This window comes from Hyposmocoma kahamanoa, unplaced genomic scaffold (assembly GCF_003589595.1).
Source record: "Hyposmocoma kahamanoa isolate Upper Pololo Valley unplaced genomic scaffold, ASM358959v1 182, whole genome shotgun sequence".
In the NCBI taxonomy this organism is placed as follows: Eukaryota; Metazoa; Arthropoda; class Insecta; order Lepidoptera; family Cosmopterigidae; genus Hyposmocoma; species Hyposmocoma kahamanoa.
In genome coordinates, this window is record NW_020653713.1 from 2,063,780 (window position 1) to 2,070,745 (window position 6,966).

General features: G+C 36.1%; 1 protein-coding gene across 1 annotated transcript in view; it reads left to right on the forward strand.

The window, feature by feature from the left end:
* Nucleotides 1-3,425: 3,425 nt before the first annotated feature.
* The window catches only part of LOC113226147 (cytochrome b-c1 complex subunit Rieske, mitochondrial), a 60,526-nt gene continuing 56,985 nt past the window's right edge, over nt 3,426-6,966 (forward strand). Inside the window, exon 1 of the mRNA XM_026458677.1 lies at nt 3,426-3,445. The gene's annotated coding sequence lies outside the window, so the exon portion shown is untranslated. The remainder of the gene's footprint in view (nt 3,446-6,966) is intronic.

Consider the following 6,966-nt stretch of genomic DNA (forward strand, 5'->3'; position numbering starts at 1 on the left):
AGCCCAGTGCCGAATTTGGGACATAAACAACTCCATTTGTACAACGGATACTTATATAGAACAAAATTATCTGTGTGGTATTTATTTATGTAAAAATGGAATGTTTAGAAGTATCGTCACACTTAATGCACTTCAGGTAAGGTATCTTGCTCACTTTTCAAAAGCGAACCTCGATTCTGAATTGGACATAGGCTAAAGTTCAACATGTATACTGTTATGACCACCTCGGTGGGCCAACGGTTGCATTGTAGGCAACTTTTCAAAATTTTTTCGCGTCTGTTTGCTCTGGAACTCATATTAGAGGGCACATTTGAGACTAGGTGATGATTGGTGTGGGAGTCTAGCTATTTATTATTATTAAAAAGTGTTGCTATGGTAAACTGAACATAATAATAATAAAATTAGTTTCCTGAGAATATTTGCCAAATGTCATTTACACTTCGAAGTGAAACGGTATGATCGTCATGTCATATAATAATATGTAATAGCCACAAATAATAATGTAATAACAAAATAGTGTCCTAATAAATTACCAACGTAAGATTAAAATAACAATTTCTTGGAAATAAATTCTTCAGCAGAAATCATTATTCAATAAAAGAACAGACTTTTAATTTTCGTAGTATCAGGGGTAGGATTTCTCCCTCGTTACGAGTTCAGTGGACAGATAGCGGATTTTTTCCCGCGTTTCGCTATGGTTGGCCTCCATCCGAACACAGCACAAAAATATTATTCTAATTAAATAATAACTTCCAAGAGAATGGTTCAAAGATTCTACGAACGAAAGGAAAGTTGTAAAATTTCACATATGCACATAGTGTTCTAAATTTCCTATACGTTTTATAAATTAAGACTTTGATCACATGTCTGCCGTAACATATCCGTTTTAAATAGCAACAGATAGAGAACAAAATTCTCTTTAAAAAAAACAGTTAAAATTAGTTAACGAGTTCGACTTATCTTATACTTACCCTAACGCATAACTGAAATATCATTAACCAATTTCAATTTTCTAAAACTGGGCTATGGTTTTTTATGATATCTCAAAATATTATTTTATCACTTTGCCGCGTTTTCGTTAGCAGACGGCAGATGTGGCTTTACTTACTAACAAAGGATACGAAATGTGTGATACTTGAAGACTGTTTGGTGGAATATAAATATACTATTATTTGTTGTATACATTACGACGTAAATGCATGCCGAGATACTACACAATAGGGGCCTCTCGAACAGCCGATCATGTCACTGTTTATCACCTAGGGTTGCTCCAAATTATGCCAAAATATGGAATGACAAGTCATTCATTTTCCTCCTGGAATATTACGATATTTATTAAACATTCAGACGAAAATGTTCACAATAGCAATTTGACAAGTAATCCAGGGTAGGGGTTTCAAATTATTTGCACCTTATGTCGCACCCGGCGAAGGAGAGCTATAAATTGTTACATTACATCGATACATTACGCCAACTTTACTTTTTAATATTTTTGTAAACAGGCATTTTTTTATTAAATAGGCAGCAAGCAAGGATAAGGCCCGCCTGATGGAAAGCGGTCACCATGGCCTATGAACGCCATATTTATTTACTAATATTATGCTCCCTGAATTTTGTGGAAAAAAATAAAGAAACAAAATTCTAAAAAAAAATAAAATAATAAAGAACAAAAAATAAAAAGAGAACAAGGTCCAAAAATTAAGTTGGCGTAATATTCATTGGAGGTATCGATATAATTTGTTTTATATACCTAGTTTATATGCCTAGTTTATAACTTTCATGTGATACACTAGGCTTTATTGGGCAAAAAACCTGTTACTATTTGTTGAATCGGCTCTCCAAAAGCGCCGTCCAGACCTGAAAGCTGTAGTTTAGAATACGATGGAACTGACATGCACATTGTACAAAAGTTCCTAAATAAACAAAGATTAAAAAAATGTGTTAGAAACACTTTTGATCTATGAAGATTTGGCTTAATTTTATTAAGAGTACATGTTGTATTGTTCGTGAATATTTTGGAATTCAAATTGTATTTATATTATCTATTTTAATTTTACTTCGTGTGTGTGTGTGTTTGATATTTTCTTGTGTGTTCTTAACTATAACGACTTACTGCATAATATTAGAAGGTTAATGTACTATACAGTCCTCTGTTGCCAAGTCACACACTCATTTTGTCGTACTTGTTTTATTAATAATTCGTGTTTTCTTTTTTAAGACCTTTTTACAAACAAAAAATGCTAAGGTTAATAAAAGGGCTTAAACTATAGCGCAAGTACCTCCACATACAGAATACACACACCCACACAGAACACAAACACACTCCCACACACATTATCATATAGATATCTGACTCCAGAGGTTTACAACGACCGAGTGTTGCCTAACGGATTTATCTATGTGTTTTTAGCAGCAGCTCCTTACTTTTGCACCGAAAACATCAATGCAAATACTGCAATAAAAAATTCGCATTTTAACCGTGAACATGGAGGAAGCTACTGCATTACTTGTCACAAATATTTACGCAAATGATAAAAACTGGTAGGAAGTTATCAAGGCACTAGTGCGGTACTAGTACCGCAATAAGTTATTTATATATCTACGCGATAATAATACACTCTGTCCATAAAAAGTTCCATCCAAATCAATAGAAGTTTGTGTCAAAACCACATCTTACGGCACATTACAAGAAAATGTTTAACTAAATTGAGAATAAACCTGGAGGACCTAACATCGTCACTATCTTTTCATGGTAAATTTCCGTAACCTAAGACCTAATATAGCTACAACTGCTTACATTATTACATTCATTTTTTATCTTTATTTTTAGTCTATGACCGTTTGCATTGATTAAATTGGCTATCGCAGTCAAAGTTGTAAATATAATCTCATTTATGTACACTTCTTTGTGTACAAAAACTGGTGTAGGTAGCAAATTTGAAAATTTTCCAATGCGGCCCTGTAATCGCATTGTGCGATAACGTCATTCACGCACACAATAAAACGCATCGCCGAATTTCGTGGATGTATTTTTCTAGGCAGCGTCTCTGTGTGTGTTACACTGCCGGCGTCGAGCGAGATAGCGATGTTGAGTTCGGCAGGCGTGTGAGCGAGACACGTATAGGAGTTATATAACGCATTATTTTTATAATTAACAGGCAAAAATTTAGAGATACGACCGTGCGGCCATGGGCGCGGACAGCGACCTCAGCCGAAATTTGCACAGAACAGATGTGGGCGACCTCGAATGGCTAGTTGCAAGCCGCAGGCCGCTCACGCCCGCACACTGATGTTAGTTTGTTACGCACACATTCGCGCGGGAGGGGGAAAATTTGCGACTTCCGCGTATCTACCTGTCGGCAAATAGACAAAGGCTTGCACCCCTTCTGATTACCAGAATTGCAAGCTGTAATCAATAATTTTGCATCACACATGAATACAAAGGGTATGTTTTTGTACAACATGGACTTAACTAAAAAATAGATCTTTTTCTTTGAATTGTAGTCGTCATCGGAAGATTTAATAATATAGTAACAGTGGTGCTTCTTGTGAAAGAGTTCGTCCAGGGAAGTACTGCCTCCTTACCTATTTCTGTTGCCAAGCAGTAATGTCAACATTACTGCGTTTCGGTTTTAAACGGTAAGGGTGCTGGTGAAATTACAGGCACTTGAGACTAGTCAACTTATGTCTCAGGGTGATGGGCGCAATGGCAGTGCCCCTCAGACCTTTGCAATTTAAAGCTCTGAGTGGCACTGCAACTGCTCGTACAGGCGTGTTTAAAATAGAATGAAAACTCGCAAAACACATTTTTACATAACTTGTTTTACTGGTCTTTGATGAAGCAAAACATAGGCAAAATACATGTAAAATTTGAACACTGCCTTAGATACGACAGAAAGGAGCTCGGACTAGATAAATCCTGTACTATGGCATTCCTGTCACCCATTCTCTTTAAAAGTAAATAAATAACGCGATGAGTGTGTGCGCATTGGAAAATTGTGCGTTTCCGCTTTGGAAAATTTTCTACCTACACCAGTTTTACACAAAGAAGTCTCCGTTAGCGAGATTATATTTACAACTTTGACTAAGATAGCCAATTTCATTAATGCAAACGGTCATAACCCAATAATAAAAACAAAAAATGCTTGTATTTAGTATTTAATTCATGCTATGTTAGGACTTAGGTAGTAGAAATGTATTTAGTGAAGGCCTATGACTAGCAGTGAACGTCATGAACTGAAAAATAAATAACGCACACACTCATACACAATAGACAATCACAAATTACAACCAAACTCACGAGCGGGGCCTCTGCGTGGCAGACCAGCATGGTAGACGTTCAGCCACGGAGACAGTTGCAAAAGTAAAGGGTAGTAACAAATATATGAATGTTTGAAACAAATTAAAGTGACAAAGGCCTTATGACGATTGCATATAGTAATAAACCCTTCCCTTCAGGCGTACTAAGCGCTTTTCATCATATTTTATTATGCGCACAGCAGGAATGGAATTCCCTGCCTGCACTGTGTTTCCGAACTCATAGAACCCGAGTATCTGTAAGGTGCGAGTGAATAGGCATCTTCTGAGCGAGCTCGTTCCATCGTAGATCCTATCTTCACTCCAGAGCTAGGTAGTGGTCAAGAACAAGTCCATTTCATTTAAGAAAAAAAGCAGAAAACGCAGGAAGATAAAAATAGCCAGAAGACTACAATAATTATCTAGTTTAAAACCAGACAATTCCCAGCACTATGAATACCAGAGCATTACTCAGAACGCCCGAACTGAAACAAACTATTCGTAAGAAGTGATTAAATGTAATGTAATTTTACTACATTAAGTAGAGTAAATAAACTGTACCTACAATCAAGAAGGGGAACCAGGAGACCTAAGTTTAGTTAAGTTACAGGATATCCTAGTTTAGGCTCCTTTCTCTCGCTAATTTGAATACTGAAACTCTCTACTGTAACTTTGTACCTATATGTAAGAGAAAATGAAAATAGTATTATTATTATTATTATTTACTAAGAAAAATTCATTTCCCAAATTGATTGCAGCGGGAATCGAATCCGGGCCTCCACATCTAGCGCCCGCTGTGGTAACAGGGCCAACAAGGTCGCCCATATGACTAATAGACCAGTTATGTCTAGGTATGTTCATGTATTGATGTTAATTCGTCTCGTTTTTTTTATCGTAGAGTCACAATTGAAATTTGTCTAAAAATTTTAATTGAATTGATGTATTTTTTCGGATCTAAATCGCGTTTATTAAGTTTTTTTTCAAATAAACCAACGTATCGGGTCCTTTACAGGTTCCGTGGTCACAGCTGCCTGAGATGTTAAAATTATGAACCAGTTACTGCGGACGGTTGAACAGTTAACCTCTTTTAACTATTTCCAATTCAAAAATAATACTGGCCACTATCGTGACGAATTACTTGTTTATTGTGTTTTCAAAATTAGTGTACTTTTTATTTATTACGTCTTCCGCCATCTTGAAAGTAAACAAAGCTTTTAAGAAGGAGCAACGACTTTTTTTTAATATCTAACAAATCGTCGGAGATAATGCAAATCCGCGTATGTAGTATTGGTAAAAGACGCATATCTGCACCAAACCAAATTTCTCAGAAGAGGGATTTAACGTTATTACTTTGTTATTATAATGGCTACGATTTGCAGTTTTGCACAGTAAGCATTAATTTATGTTGTCTACGGACTGATAACAATAGATTCCCGTAAATCACGCTAATTTGGTTGCCACGAGATTTAGGCGGATTTAATTTGGCCACTAAATTACCGAATGGAGACTCATAATCAAACGCTAGTTTCGTGAAATTGCAGTATTCCCGACGAAATATAATATACTAAGTGAATTTTTACAATTCTGATATTTCAAATTGAAAAAAAAAAAGGAGACATGGTCGTCTTTTATTTCTTACTTCGGTTGATTACTTTACGTATGTCTAATATTTATAAAAACCACATTATTTTGTGCTATAGTTGTAAAGGTTATTTTTGCGTACTTGTTTTTTCAAATTAACCAACGTTTCGAGCCCTTAACAGTTTTTAATTTTTTTAAAAGATTGAACAGTGTTTAATTGATTATCCTCTTATGGTAAAGTTAATGAAAACCTCTCTATTTTTCGTAGTTAAAACCAATGGAACAAGCACACTAATAACCTGATCTCAAACAGGGAATTACGGAACCCTAAACACCCAGATCTATTTACGAAACTTCGTTTCCCAAAGTGGTCCTACCGGGAATCGATAATAATTTTCTAATTTTTATCGAAAAATGTATTGAAAAATTATCGAATTATCGAAAAATTATCGAATAATTTAAAATTTCTAATTTTCGGATAGTTGTCATAGATCTGTCACCAACATCGTCGTCATCAACCGATATATACGTCCCACTATTGGACACGGGTCTCCCTCAGGCAACGAATCCTAAACTCACGGCCTCTGCTTCAGAGAAGGTAGGTCGAACCATTATGCTATCACGGCTTTCATAGATCTGTACGGGTAGGAAATTTGGATGCTGACTTTAGGTGCTTAGGAGAAACACACCTGAAAATGTGTAATTAGATATGAATTAAAAAAAATCCGCTTCAAATACCTCGACTCTGGCTGTATTTGAAATTCAAATTTCGCGACATTGTTAAGATGAAACCGTGACAGGTATACATACATAAAGACGTAAATTTACATTTACATTTATCACTGTCACTGTCACTGTCACTGTCACTGTCACAGTCACTGTCACTGCCACTGTCGCTGTCGCTGTCACTGCCACTGTCACTGTCACTGTCACTGTCACTCACTATCACTATCACTACCACTACCACTATAACTACCACTGCCGCTACCGCTACCACTATCACTGTCATCACCATCACCATCATCATCATCATCATCATCATCAACAACAACATCATCATCATCATAATCACGTCCACAACCACAACCA